Raw genomic sequence first — 14,576 nt, forward strand, 5'->3', positions numbered from 1 at the left:
ATTAGAAGGAAACATCACACCAGATGAGATCAAAGGGGCTGTGAAAGACCTGGCAAGGGGAAAAACTCCTGGAACTGACGGACTGCCTGCCGAATTTGACAAAACCTTTGTTGAGATACTCGCACCTCGTTTGGAAAAAATGTTTAAATGCGCCAAGGATCAGGGCCTATCGCCTGAAACCACAAGGGAAGCCATTATAGTCCCACTGCTCAAGCCCGGCACGGACCCAACTGGGATGGGGGCATACAGGCCCCTCTACAAGCTGAACCTCGATTATAAGATACTCAGCAAAGTCTTAGCAACTAGACTCCTTCCTCTGATGCCTTCTTTCATCCACCCAGACCAAGCAGGCTTCATTCCAGGCCGTAACACAGCAGGAAACATACGCAGGCTCTTCGCAGTCATGAACGGAATAACCCCCTCGACTGAATCTCCGGGCATATTGGCAGTAGACATTGAAAAAGCCTTTGACAGTCTAGAGTGGGACTTCCTTTATAAAGTTATGGCCCAAATGGGAGTTGGCCCTGATTATATTGCATGGGTGAAACTGCTTTACACTAACCCTGCAGCTAGAGTCCGTACGGGACGTATTATATCATCCAGATACACAGTGGAACGCGGGACGAGACAGGGTTGCCCCCTCTCCCCCCTATTGTTTGCTCTAGCCATGGAACCTCTGGCTGCGGCGGCCAGGGCGGGACAGGGAGGACCTGGAATACTGATCGGAAATGTAAGACATTTCATAGCCTTATATGCAGACGACCTCCTGATATTTTTGGGTGACATGCAGAGGGATCTCCCAGTAGCTCAACTAATGCTGTCCAACTTCGAAAAACATTCAGGCCTAAATGTAAACTGGGACAAAATAGGTCTATTCCCCCTAGTGAAACATCATCAACCCCCACTGACTTTGGGAACGGTTACATGGATACCTGAAGGGCTTCCATATCTAGGAGTAAAAATATACCATGAGACTAGAGACATTTCTGATGGAAATCTGGGCGGCGTATTCCGCTCCATAAAATCCTGCACGACATTCTGGCAAACACTTCCTCTTTCGGTGATGGGTCGCATCGCGATTCTTAAAATGATAGTACTACCTAGACTGTTATACCATTTCGCGGCCCTTCCGATATGGATTCGTAAGTCCTTCTTCAGGGATATGAATTCAGTAGCAAGCTCATTTATATGGGGTAGTGGCAGGAAAAGGGTGGCTTTAATAAAGCTCCAGAGACAGCTGTCAAATGGGGGCCTAGCAACTCCTGACTTTGAGTCATATTACATTGCGGCTCAACTACAGTGGCTGGCGCTTTGGATCTCTAACAGTCTGGTGTTACAACCTAATGCAGAGTCCTCCGTGCCACAGAAAACAAGACTGTTTGAAATACTGCTGGACCCCACAAAAGAAGAAAAGCAGGACAGCCCAGAAGTGAAAATAATAGCTAAATGTTGGAAATCATACTTGCACAAAACTAAAACTAAAACTCCCTACTCAGCGGAACTTCCTCTCAGCGCGCTGCAAGCAATAACTCAGAAAAGGGCTGAACTTGAACTTAGAGACTGGCTGGAGGCCGGGGTTAATACTTTAGGCACATTATTCCAGAACAATAAGTTGAAATCTTTTGAGACCCTTAGAGCACAATATGACATACCGGCGAAACACTTTTTAACTTACGGGACTATAAGGGCTAGCATAGGCAACCACTGGCGAACAAAAAATTCTGAACCATCAGCGCAGGGTATGTGCACGTATCTGGCATCCCCAACTCCCAAGACTAGGGTTATTTCTAATCTATATGCATTGATTAGAACAGATAATAAAGCCCCCCTTCCATACCTGAAACAACAATGGGAAAAAACCTTTAACAGAGATATCTCTGAAACAGAATGGGAACGTACACTACAGAACTTACCTAAAGCATTGCGGAATGCCAGATTTAAACTGATCAATTTCTATGTCTTACATCAAGCCTACCTTACACCCGCCCGTATTAACAAATACTTCAACAAAACCGCAGAGTGCTGTCCAAGATGTAAGACAATAGATGCAGAATTCAACCACATGTTTTGGGAATGCCAGACACTGACATCTTATTGGTCTGAGATTTGCCAAAAATTATCCCAGATACTAGGTAGGACTGTGTCATGTTCAATTGACACCTGCCTCTTGAACACATTTACACATTCTACTAAACATAAAGCCTCAGACAGATTCCTAGACCTAGCTCTAACCCTGGCGAAAAGAGAAATAGCCAGCAACTAGAAAACTGGGGGCCCTAAACTGACAAGCTGGAAAAATGAACTATTTAGGTGGGCTGCTGCTGAAGGCACTCTGCTACAAAAAGAAGCCAGAACCGGGATCAGACCTCCTGAAGTATCAGCTAACTGGGAACTAATAATGGATTCCCTAAAAACCGAACTAACCATACAGCACGCCCCCAACCCTCCATAATAACACCCAAGTTGCCTATACAAATACACCAGAGCATTCAGCCATCAAAAACAAAACATAGCTATCACACAGACAAATTCAGCAGACCCCTACTCATGCAAAATACCCCCAGAGACACAATTAAGTTAAATGAAAGTCTCCAGCTTTCCTATTGCAGAAGTACTATCATTGAACAAGCATTCGGACCGAGGGGTTAGGGTGGGAAGAGGGAGGGGGGGGAGTTGGATTTCGATAATACCAAATAAATAATGTTTATTAAAATCGAATCTCTACCAGTTTAAGCGCGCAAATAAATAAAACTAATGTGAAATACAGAAAGATGGAGAAGAAGAAAATACAATGTAAACTGTTTTGAAATATGTATAAAATCAATAAAATTTGGTTTAAAAAAAAAAAGTATGGTAGAAGCTGGGAGGGGTCCACCAGACCGTGGTCTCTCAAAAGGTCCCCCAATATCGCTCTATCCATGGCATTAGGGTTGTCAAGTGGACCAGAACTGTCTATGTGAGGGTCTCAAGCTAAGTTCCAACCACCCAACACTATTCTGGTGCGTACAAATTCCATTAGCAGTCTCGAGAGACTCAAGAAAAAGGCAGCTTTGTGGACGTTGGGGACGTATATAGAGCCCAGTATTATCGCGGCATCCATAGTCTTCAATTTTGCATAAAAACATATCTACTCATTGGGTCTGACCATGTTTTCTACTGTAATGGGGTTGATAATGTAGTCTGGGAGGAGTTCTCATCTCTGCTGCTAAGGCTGCTACTAACCACTCTGCCGGCCTAGTCTCTCTTAAGCTTATTTGATCAATCCTTCGATAGCTGGGTCTTTTGGAGTAGTACAGGTGTCCACCAATGCTGCTGCTGACGTCTCTGAAGGTATGGAAGGCAGGATGGATCCTGCTTGAGATCCAATTGAATTGATTAACTCTTTTTGAAGTTTTACGACAAACGTTTCAAGATCCTTTTGTAAATATATGGTTATTTTTTAAGAGAAATAAAGTAGCTGGATTGATGGATGTTATGCAACGAAAATGTGGCACCGGTCTTATTGATATCATCTTAGCCTGCTTGCATGCAGATATTCCTTCTGTCTTGTGTGCTTCCTTCGGAGGGGGTCTATGTGACTGCGCGTTGTCAGTCAGCCTGCTTCATGAAAGCTCAGTCTGCCTCAGGTGCGATGAGATGATCTGCTTTTAGCTTTTTTTGAAAGCATCACGGAGCACATTATTTCTAATGGTCTATGCAGTTTCTTGACTTATACACACTTAGAAAACTGCTTATAATTAGATTATGTTTGATCGCTTTGCAGTTATGTAGGCGTATGGCTGCTGTTAATGACAGAGCCTAACTAGATGACTGCTTGCTAAATGTTTTGCTTTTTATTGTTTAGTGTTCTGTTTTATTTGTATAATAATGAAATGTTAATAGTTATCCGAACTGATGTTGCAAATTCCCCAAACCACTGTAGAGGTGTTCAGAAGTGGATCACTTGTGGAAAGCACTTCACACTGTCTTGCTGTCTATTTCAGCATTCCAGGGTACTGCATTGGATCTGTCTATTACCTTAATGTCCTCATCATGGAAAAATGTTGCATATTCCTTTGTCCACCACTTACTTGCTGCAACTCTCTCAATACTTACGTTCTTAGAGTAATGCTGCACATGACTCATCTTACATTTATTAAAACACAACAGTTACCACTGTGTATCAATATAATGTTACAGAAAAAAGTGTCGAACTACCTTACAAAGTTCAGATTATTCGCAATTGTGAACTAGTATTCTACTGACCATCAGTAACAATTGTGCTCATTAACTATGTTTTTTGGGTAACATCCATTTTCACTACAGAGTCAAAGTTGAGAGAGATCCAATTAGAAATTAGAGGCTACAAAGAAACTTATAGCAGAAATTGGCTTATGTAGAACAGGAGAAATGATAACCCCAAGTAGATGGATAACATGGAAAGCAATCAGGCCTAAAATTCGAAAACATGTCAGATCATATCCATTTCCATATTGACAATTAGTACATTCGAAGAATTCCCAATTCACATTATTAAAAACTATCATCCACTAGCTTTCAAACTCTTTGCGCTAAACTCTTCTTTGTATGGGGTTAAGGTGTAAATTCAATTTGAAGAAATATGGGTAGCAAACTTTAGAAGGATGCGGCTGTATAACTCATGGATGGTTTATTGTCCTCCTGCTCTTATCCATAAACGGAACCATACAAAAAAACAACAACTATCCCGCCTGTCGTGATTCAGAGGACTGGATGCTTATGGCAAAGACTTGCCTGGCTCCTCATGGTTTCTGGGAAGCAGCAGATTCCTACATGACTCGATGTCTTGGATTACAGGTGATGTTATGTTCTTTTGTGGTATTATTGAAATGACACTGATGATGCTATACCTGATCAATCTTTAAAATATATCTACTCAATTTAACAAATATATTTTTGTAAAGTAGCATTTTTAGGAAAATCAATATAAAAACAATGCAACCCTCAACAGCAGCACTTAGCCCTTTAGGAAATAATTCCTGATATAAAGACTTATAAAAGTAAAAAGCATTTTGATGTGCAATAGGCAGTAAAGTTAATCATCATTTTAGAAACTCACAAAATTGTATTTCATCCCTTTCACTTTTTCAGCAAACTAACTGATATATGGTAGGTTCCCACTTAGGTAGCAATAATTTTAAAGCAACCAATTGCCAATTATTCTGTAAAGTTCCTTAAAATATTCGAAGGTACTTCTCAATGAGTTATCCAGTTTGAAATTTATTCAAAAGAGGTAAATTACTCCATATTGTACATAATTGACTGGATCATAGGACAGAGTGAACATGCAGCCGACACGTGTTTCGCCCTATGCGGTGCATTCACCAGGGCTTTCTCAAGGCATAATTAGGATACATTTGAGCCTCTAGTGATGACCTGAAAAATTATTGACACAGCAAATATTCCGTATAAAGTTCGAACAACGAGTACAGGGAGATTCAGTCAGACGCGTCCAGCGCCATTATTAGGCTTTTTCATCGATGGGACCAACTTTTTTACTAAGTTCTTAGGGTCAGAACCCAGGGCAGCTTGTTGTAGGGTGGACTACTTGCTTCACTACCTCAGACGGGAAGAAGCACTAATCTGTGATCTTTTTTGGATATCTAACGATGAGGAGATGGGGATGGGTCAGAAACTGGCATTGGAATGGGGGTCTGGAAGTCTGTTCTTATATCGGGTATCTGGAAGTCTGCTTGTGAATCTGGTATCTAAACTTTCTTCATGGATCATAGATCTGGGCTTGCGTCTGGAAGACTGGTCTTGATTGAAGTCTGGTCTTTGATCAGATATCTGCAGGCCTGGTGTTGGATCAGGTATCTGCAAGTATTGTCTTTTATGTGATCCCCTTATTCCTGGTTCTGGATCCCGTCTATGGAAATCTGCTCTTGGTTGAAGTCTTCTCTTTGATCACAGATTTGGAAGTCTGTTCATTGATCAGGAACCTGAACCGTTGGAGATGGACCTCAGGCGTATTGATATTGCTGTCATCCCATCCAGTCGTGCTTTGGCAGTTTTTCCTTTAACTGCCACCTTGAGATGAAACATTAGATATTTTCCAGCCTTACTGTATTAATGTTACCCTAAGAAAATTAACACTGATCTCCCTTTCTTCAGTAATATATAAATTGATTGGACATGTGAAAACACAAAACTTGTTTAAATAATTATCTCTCACACAGTAATTGAGAGTGGAGGTTTTTAAGTAGCAAGATGCAGCCATTTATTTTACAATTTATGGTGACTGTTTCCTTTCTACTAGTGGGCAGTATTAATTTGTTATTCTGCTGCAGCTGACTGCATACTCAATTTGAGTGCAATGATATGTAAAATCACAAATTAAACTGCTTCCAGATTTCTCCCCAACCCACATGTAACTGTTACATCTCACCTTGCACTCCCCAACCATTGCTGATGAGTAATTTATCTTACATAAGGAGGGAACTGAATTTGGTTCCTTGGCATCAGCAGGTAAATTCCTGAGTTTCGAGGTTTCTCAATAAGTTATCCATAGATAATGAAACTTTAAAGGTTTCCAAATTATGCCGGGAAGACATTCTTGCCAGCAGAAGGAAGTGGGCCAGAAATGTTCAGTTTAGGATATGGAATATGGATTCCCTTTTCAAGCAAACAGGTTCGGAGAGAAAAATCTGTAAAAGCAGGTTGTACATTCAATATGGCCTACCTGAGGAAGAAACATTGCAAAAAGCTTCACACTGAAGTCTCTTGGCCAGGAGTTGTCTTTCCCTGTTTGACTTATACCTGGCCCCAGTCTGTGTAATGAGATTTTAAAAGTGAGACTGGGGTGTAACTCAATTTTCTCAAGTGTTAAACGGTATAATGATGTATGGGAGAAAAATGGTTTGTGTGTGTGTCCCCTGAATGTGAATTGTTCCTTCTGTCATGCTGTCAGGGATTGCATTGCTTATAAGCCTGTCCACATTAAGTTTTTAAGACCCTTATTTTTAAAGTATCAAACATATGCGAGGTCAGATGCATCAGGGTTACTGTCTGAAATGCGCCTTATGGAGGCAGAAGTAGCAATTCAATGATTAATGCTTTCTGTCCGGGAGTGCTTTAAAAATGGTTTGGAATACATCTTTTTTTTTACACGTATGTATTTGTGGGTTTAAGATGTTTTACAATGTAACTGTTTTTATTTTGTAGAAGGTTTTACGAACAATTGTTCGAATCAACTTTTTGAAAATCTGTAGACCGTGCAGTGGCAAAAGTCTGAAAAAACTAGGCTCCTACTCTCTTCAAACTGAATGTTCTTACTGTGGCTTTAAGTAAAATCTCCCTCTTGTTGGAACATAGGGCCTCATTACGAAACTGGCGGTCTTGTGACCGCCAGCCTCGCAGTGGCGGTCAGGACGTCGCTGTTGTGGGGGTCCGACCGCCACATGAAGAATTCTGCAATCTCTGCCGGGATTGGTGATACCAACGGGTTTACAGCGGGTGGAGGTCATACTGATTACCACCTCGTCCTCAACCAGCCTTTTCATGGCGGTTTTACCACTGTGAAAAGGCTGGCGGAGAACAGGTGCAGAGGGCCAGAGGGGGCCCCCTGCACTGTCCATGCACTTGACATGGGCAGTACAGGGGCCACCCTGCCCAGCACCGTCGCAAAGTTCACTGTCTCCTGTGCAGATAGTGAACACTGCAAGGGTACTGGTGCACCCTGCAGGCCACAGTACTGCTGCCGGCTCGATTTCGAACTGGAGACAACGCTGCCACCAGTTTCCCACTAGGCTGAAGGGTGGAAACATCAGCCCAGCGGGAAACACATAATAGGTCCGGTGTGGTGGTCGTCACTACAAAAGCAGCCACCCTGTCGGGAGTTTGGCAGACGGATGTTCTCATCTGCCAAACCTATAATTAGGCCCCTAGAGTTTTAGTAGCATAGCCACATACTAATGTTACTGCAGGTGGACCATATGGCCAGATTGTTTCAGCAGGATACAAGAAGTGATGCCGTGTTGGACGCACAAGCTTCAGCTCCCTAGGCCCAATTATGGTTTGGAAATGTTAGTGAAGGATTGTTTCTTAAAATCAGATTCCGTGCATTCCGTCAAAATCCCTAACATCTAGCACAACTGTGTGTTGTTTTGATTTTTAAATTTTAATTCATTTTTAGGGATTTCGCAAGCAGCACACTTACAGAATCCCTCATTTGCACCAATTTACCCACAGTGGTTTCTACTGTAGTACTTCTATTGATGCTTATTTTGAAATGTATGAAAGCATCCTTTTGAACCAAAGAAGAGAGGAGCTTATGCAGGCTGACACATAACACCTTCTGTACATTTCCAAAAGTGAAAAGTTCAAACCTTAACCAACCAGAGGCAAGCATGCTGTAAAGATCTTCAAACATACACACTGCACAACCTGCAGAGAAAATACAAACATGTAAAACTGAAAAACAAGAACATGCAATACATTGTACCAGGTTTCTAAAGTATTGGTTAATAAATCAAGCGATAAGATTATCAACATGACTGGTAGGGAAAATTAGAAAGAGGGCACAAATCAGAAGGATCCTTTTGGTCAACAGATGACTTCTATTGTACGAATACTAGGGGGAATACTACTGTCTAATTGCAATTCTGCAAAAAATTGGTGTGAGACCAACAAGATAATGATAAGATATTGTATGTGAGGAAATAAGATCTTCCAGTTCCTTTTTACGTTGGGCATAGCAGCGCACAAGCGCTGCTTTTCAACCTGTTGTAATCTATTCTGTGGCCTTTAACCACGCCCATCAATTTAATTTGTTCCTGGGACTGCCTTTCAAAAACCCTTGATGTTGTTGATAAATGCTTTACGTTTGTCCCGCCTTGAGTTTGTTTTGTTTGGAGACTACCCCAGTTACATGGATTTTTGCATGATCGGCCATATAACTTAATGTTACTGCACTATTTTTTCTTTTGCCTTGCTGCTTCGCTCCTGGCAGCATGTTGTGTCTTTGTCTTTCTTGGTTTTGGGTGTCTTGCAGTTTCTTTGTGAAGTCTTTTTTTAAATTTGTTTTTGTTTAGCAGTTTTATGTAGCGTAAACTCATTTCTTTTTTTTTTTCCATTTTTTTTTTGTCCTCATATTAATCACCCCTGCTTTGGTTGGGTAGGAAAAGCACTGGCACGGCAGGCGACAGCGTGCCTCCAAGTATATAATCCATACCTCGGATGATCCATCCCTCCTGTTTTGCTAATTGTTACTTTCTAGAACCCGATCATAACCAAAGCAGCACCCTAATAGGGTGGGGGGGAGATCTAATCATTGGAATTTAAGAGTTCAAAAATTCAAAAAAAAATTAAAGGGAAGAGACAAAACAAAAGAACCTATACAGCATAGAATAATATGTTATTGATACACATTTTCCCAATACAACCAAAAGTTATCTTTTCTAGACAGGGGACCCCGTTGTTCCAATGTACAAATTCGATTTACAGCTGTTTGCCAATCCAGCACACGAGGAGGAAGAGGATCAATCCATTTACGACAAATTTCTCGCCTAGCTAGAAGGATTAATATAAACAGCAAATACTCCTGCTGAACTGACAATTTCTGGTAGTTTGTATCCTGTTCCTGAACCCCAAACACCACTATTGCTAGGTTTAAAACTAAATTATCATTAAAGATTACCTTTAAGATACTGCCTATATCCCCCCAGTAATTCAACAACTTAGAGCATTGCCAAAACATATGGATATCATCAGCCTTATCTTCCCCACACCTTGGACACTTCTTCTGAATTTTCCCAATAGCTGTTAATTTGGCCGGAGTCCAGTAAACCCTATGCAGTGTAAACAAGTGATTTTTCTTCAGCCCTGCTGGACTGGTGGTAAGCCACAATATTGAACAAGACTTTTGCCACAATGCTATAACATCTAGAGTTGGAAAAATCGCTCCCCACTTCAACAAGGGAAGGGATGCACTATCCTCTGTTGATTCCAACAAAGCATGGTACCATACTGCAACCTCTTTATTAATGATTTTCTGGTTTAGCTTCCCTTCCCATATGCTCCTCCCTATTTCTCCATCTCGACGAGACTTTACCCAACTAGATATCTGAAGGTACTTGAATCTAGAAACTGTCCCACCAGTACCTTCCTGGAATGCACACCAACTTAACAATTCAACTCCTTCTATTAACTGGCCCCATCTTACCATCCCACTTGCTCTCAAAGGAGTTGATAGTTTGTCTATAAGGCATTCCGGAGTGTCAGGAGAATCCCAAATGGGAGCCGAACTACAAAAATAAGGTATCTCTAACACCCTCCGAAAATACATCCAAACATTGCATGCATGTCTGGGAAGTTTCAAACGAACTTTCTTGAAGTACCTGGGGTGTCCAAATTTATATAAAAAATGGTCTGCTCCTTCTTCAAGGTGTGCCGTTAATGCTCTCCAGACTAAATCGTGCTCTGACTTTTTATTCAATAAGACTCTAATGTTTTTTAATTGGAAAGCCAAATAGTACCTAAAAAGGTCAGGAGACGCGATCCCCCCCACTCTCTTTTTCTACTCATCTTTTTCCAAGCAATCCTTACTCCCTTGGAAGCCCATACAAATGAGGATAAGTCCCCCTGTAGTTTTTTAAACCAGCTCTTCTTGAACTCTAGTGGGATAGTGTTAAATAAAAAAGTAAATTTTGGAAGAATACACATCTTCAAAATGTTGGATCTTCCAATTATCGTAAGAGGAAGAGCGGCCCACGCCTTTAACAGTTTTTTGGTGTCCCTATATGTTATGTCAAAGTTCAATTTAGCTACCTCATTAAGATCAGCTGCTAATCGAATACCCAAGTATCTGATCTCTTGTTTAACTAAGGGGGAAACATACGACAAGTTCCAACACATTATTTCCGTCTTTTCTACGTTTATACTGTACCCGGAATATCTACCAAATAGTTCCATCAAGGCGATGACCCTAGGTAGAGTAGACCTAACCTCACTCGTGTATATCATCAAATCGTCTGCATATAACGCTAGTTTTTTTTCCCAACCCCCAATTCGAAATGGAATAATCTCCTTAGAAGACCGGAGTAAAGTAGCCAGGGGTTCAATGTATAAATTGAAAAGCAAGGGAGATAGGAGGCAACCCTGTCGCGTACCCCGCCAGATCCTAAATTCTTGTGATAATTGGCCATTAACCAGGATTCTCGCTGAGGGGCATCTATACAATTCCCCTATCGCTCTGACGAAGGGGGTTCCCAAGCCCGCTTTTTCCAACACCACCTTCAAAAACAACCAATTAACGCGATCAAAGGCCTTAGCCGCATCAAAAGCCAAAATCGCCAATGGCGCCTTCTCGTGTTCCGCCAAATCTACTGCAGCAAATAACTTGTGAGTTATCTCGTGAAGCTGCCTCCCCTTCATGAAACCCTTTTGGTCCAGATGGATCAGATTGCCGATGACCCTCCCCAATCTCTTAGCTAAGATTCCTGTATAAAGTTTATAGTCCGTGTTCAGCAAGGAAATGGGCCTATAGGAGGAACAAGACGATGAATCCTTACCTGGCTTTAACAATAAACAGATTGTCGCCTCTCTCCAGGAGTTAGGAATATGGGCCCCTTCTATCAACATAGAATTAAATAGCTCTAATAAGAATGGAGTAAGTTCCTCCCCCAAAGCCTTGTATAATTCATTAGGTAGACTATCTGGCCCCGCTGCCTTACCTTTTTTCAACACCTTTAAACCTTCAACCAACTCAGCCTCATTTAGCTTGTCGTTCAATAAGAGCATTTTAGACTCCTCTAAAGCTGGGAGGTGTGCTTTATCTAAAAATTCTCTTACCGACTCTTCCGAGTTGACCAAATTTTCTGAATATATCTCCTGAAAAAAGGATACGAATGCCTCCTCAATCTCTTCTTGCTCCGTGCGGGTCTGATTCGTAAGATCTGATTTGACTGATAAAATGTGCTTTTTGGAAAGGTCCGACTTAACCTTCCACGCTAACAATTTACTGCAACCTTCTCCATATTCAAAGTGTGCATATTGACTACTTTCCCACTTTAACCTACAGCGATTTTCCAAAAAGGCGTCTAAACTAGACCGAACCTTTTCCTCTTGACAAGACAGCTCCTTTAATAAGTCCTTTTTCCCTTCTAACCGCGCATTATATAAAGAGACTTGAAGCGTTTTTAATGACAATTCCATGTTTCCCAGCTTTTCCCTCTCTTCCTGATACTTATTTGATGCTAGGCTGATTAACCTCCCTCTTATATAAGCCTTAAACGCATCCCAAACACACCACAAACTTGCAGTTCCTTGATTCACATGGAAAAATTCTCTAGTGTCTTTTTTTAACGCTTCTACTATTGCGTCGTCTAGAAATAAAGTACGATTAATTGTGCTCCTAGTAGTCCTATTAATGACCCTACTGTCCAAGTGTAGTATTACTGCTGAATGATCTGACAAGTATGCTATATTGTGGGCTACCCTTCTTACCTCTGGGCATAAACTTTTATGAATTAGAAAAAAATCTATTCTGGATCTATGCCCATATTTTTTATTGTGAAATGTATATCTATCTCCTTCACCCCTTCTCCAGTGCCAAACATCTACCAAGCCTAAATCCTGCATCGCTTGTTTCACCAGTGCCCTTGTTTTAGGTGAATTTACTGTACCCCGGGGGGTTGACTTGTCCTGTGCAGGGTCTAGCAATATATTAAAATCCCCACCTAATACCACTGGGTACCTAGCTGAAAGTAGAATATTAAATAGGTCTTGAAATGGCGTTGGGTAGTCAATATTTGGCCCGTAATAACCCGCCACTGTAATCCAGTGACCGCATACACACAGCTCTACCACTACCCACCTCCCTCTGGAGTCAACATGTACTGTTCCTGCCTTGAACCTCATGGATTTCTTAATCAAAACTGCCACACCTTTTATTGTACTGGTTTGAGAAGAACATACGCTAAATGAAACCCAATTCAGCCGTTTAAGCCAGGTCTCCCACTCACTTTGATGAAGGTGAGTTTCCTGCAGGATAATGATCTCCTCCTCAACCAATCGTAAATACTCAAAGATCTTCCTCCTCCTACCAGGCACCCTTAACCCATTCACATTCCAAGAGAGGAATCTCAACCTTACATTGCCATACATGAACATTCGTAGAGAGAAGGAAAAAAAAAGGAGAACCCCGAACCCCCCGACCTATGTAGGCAAGATATGAGGACTTTCTTATTTTTGTCATTTTCAACCCACCAAACCCAGAACAAACCCCAACAACCCGTGCCTCCCACCCCTACACCCAACACCAACATACCCCCAAAACCACCCCCTGCCCCCAGAGGAACCCTCCCTATTTCTACTGGGATAACCATCCTGTTATCCCCACTTCGAACTCCTCGCCGGACGGAACTTTCCACTAGATCTTATTGAGACACCTTAATCTGATCTATAAATGTGCTGACCTCCCCGGGATCTCTCATATTATACATTTTATTCTTCCACATTATACGGAGAGCGGCCGGGAACCTTAGTTGAACTGTAGCCCCAAGTTCACGGAGCTCCCGCATAAAGTTTCCCAGCTCCCACTGCCTGTCTAAAGTTGCCTTAGACACATCTGATCTTATCCTAAGAGACCAATCCCCTTTGGGGAAAGCTCCAACCTTGAGGGCTTCGGACAAGATTCTTTCCTTTATAGAGTATGTGTTGAAATTTATCAAGATCCTCCTGGGGTTTTTCCTTCCTGAATTTTTCCTGAAAGGATCACGATGGACTCTCTGGATATCGTCTTCCAAATTAATCCCTGCTATACTAGGGAGGACCTCCTTAATCAACGTAATCACATAGCCCTTAATATCTTCCCCTTCCAAGCCCTCTGGGACTCCCAGGAGCCTGATATTATTTCTCCTCATGTTATTTTCCAATGTTTCCAATTTGTCCTGCAACAACTTTTCTCCCCGTTTTAATTGTAAAATGTCCTTAGATTGAGCTAAAACTCGCTCCTCATGGGCCTCCACCACCGCCTCTAACTTCCCCAACCGGTCTGTTAACAGGTTGATTTTACTTTCCAAGACTTCACAGGCTTCCCGAATCCTATTTTGATTAGTTCCTGAAATCTCGAATTTTCCCCTAATCTCTTTAGTAAGAGAGATTAACAGAGCCTGTACGTCCAAGTCGTGTGATTTTGGTCCACTAGAGAAATTACCGTCAACTTCCAGTAAGGGTGGTGTCTTAGGAGGGCCCTCTCTCAACGTAGCTGGTTCCTTATCTAATAGTTTTTGAGCTGGGCCAACAGCTGAACCACCTTCAACTAGCTTTAAAACCCCTAGCTCGCCTAAGACCGGTTGAGCGTCTGCCATGGCTTGTGGTGGAGGGATTGTAGTCTGAAAATACCTTGTAATCAACGAATCGCTCCTCCCGTGAAGCTCAATTTGACTTTCCTCCCGGAGGGGTAAAGGGTGATCCACGACTAATGTTGTGTAGTTTGACCCCTCACCGTGGGTTTTATGATCTAAGTCCGCTGTGCCTGTTGTTATAGTCCCAGACAACTGAGTCCGAAGATTAACACTTGCACCACGGGTACCGGGCTTACTTTTCCTGGCAACAAT

General features: G+C 42.0%; 1 protein-coding gene across 3 annotated transcripts in view; it reads right to left on the bottom strand.

Moving 5' to 3' along the window:
• Positions 1-14,576, bottom strand: part of SCAI (suppressor of cancer cell invasion) — a 538,528-nt gene that overhangs the window by 460,378 nt on the left and 63,574 nt on the right. The window contains exon 3 of one of the 3 annotated variants that reach the window (XM_069241741.1): positions 8,356-8,403. The exons of the other annotated variants lie outside the window; for them this stretch is intronic. The gene's annotated coding sequence lies outside the window, so the exon portion shown is untranslated. The remainder of the gene's footprint in view (positions 1-8,355; positions 8,404-14,576) is intronic. 3 annotated transcript variants of the gene reach the window in all.

Source organism: Pleurodeles waltl, chromosome 6, assembly GCF_031143425.1.
Source record: "Pleurodeles waltl isolate 20211129_DDA chromosome 6, aPleWal1.hap1.20221129, whole genome shotgun sequence".
NCBI lineage: Eukaryota > Metazoa > Chordata > Amphibia > Caudata > Salamandridae > Pleurodeles > Pleurodeles waltl.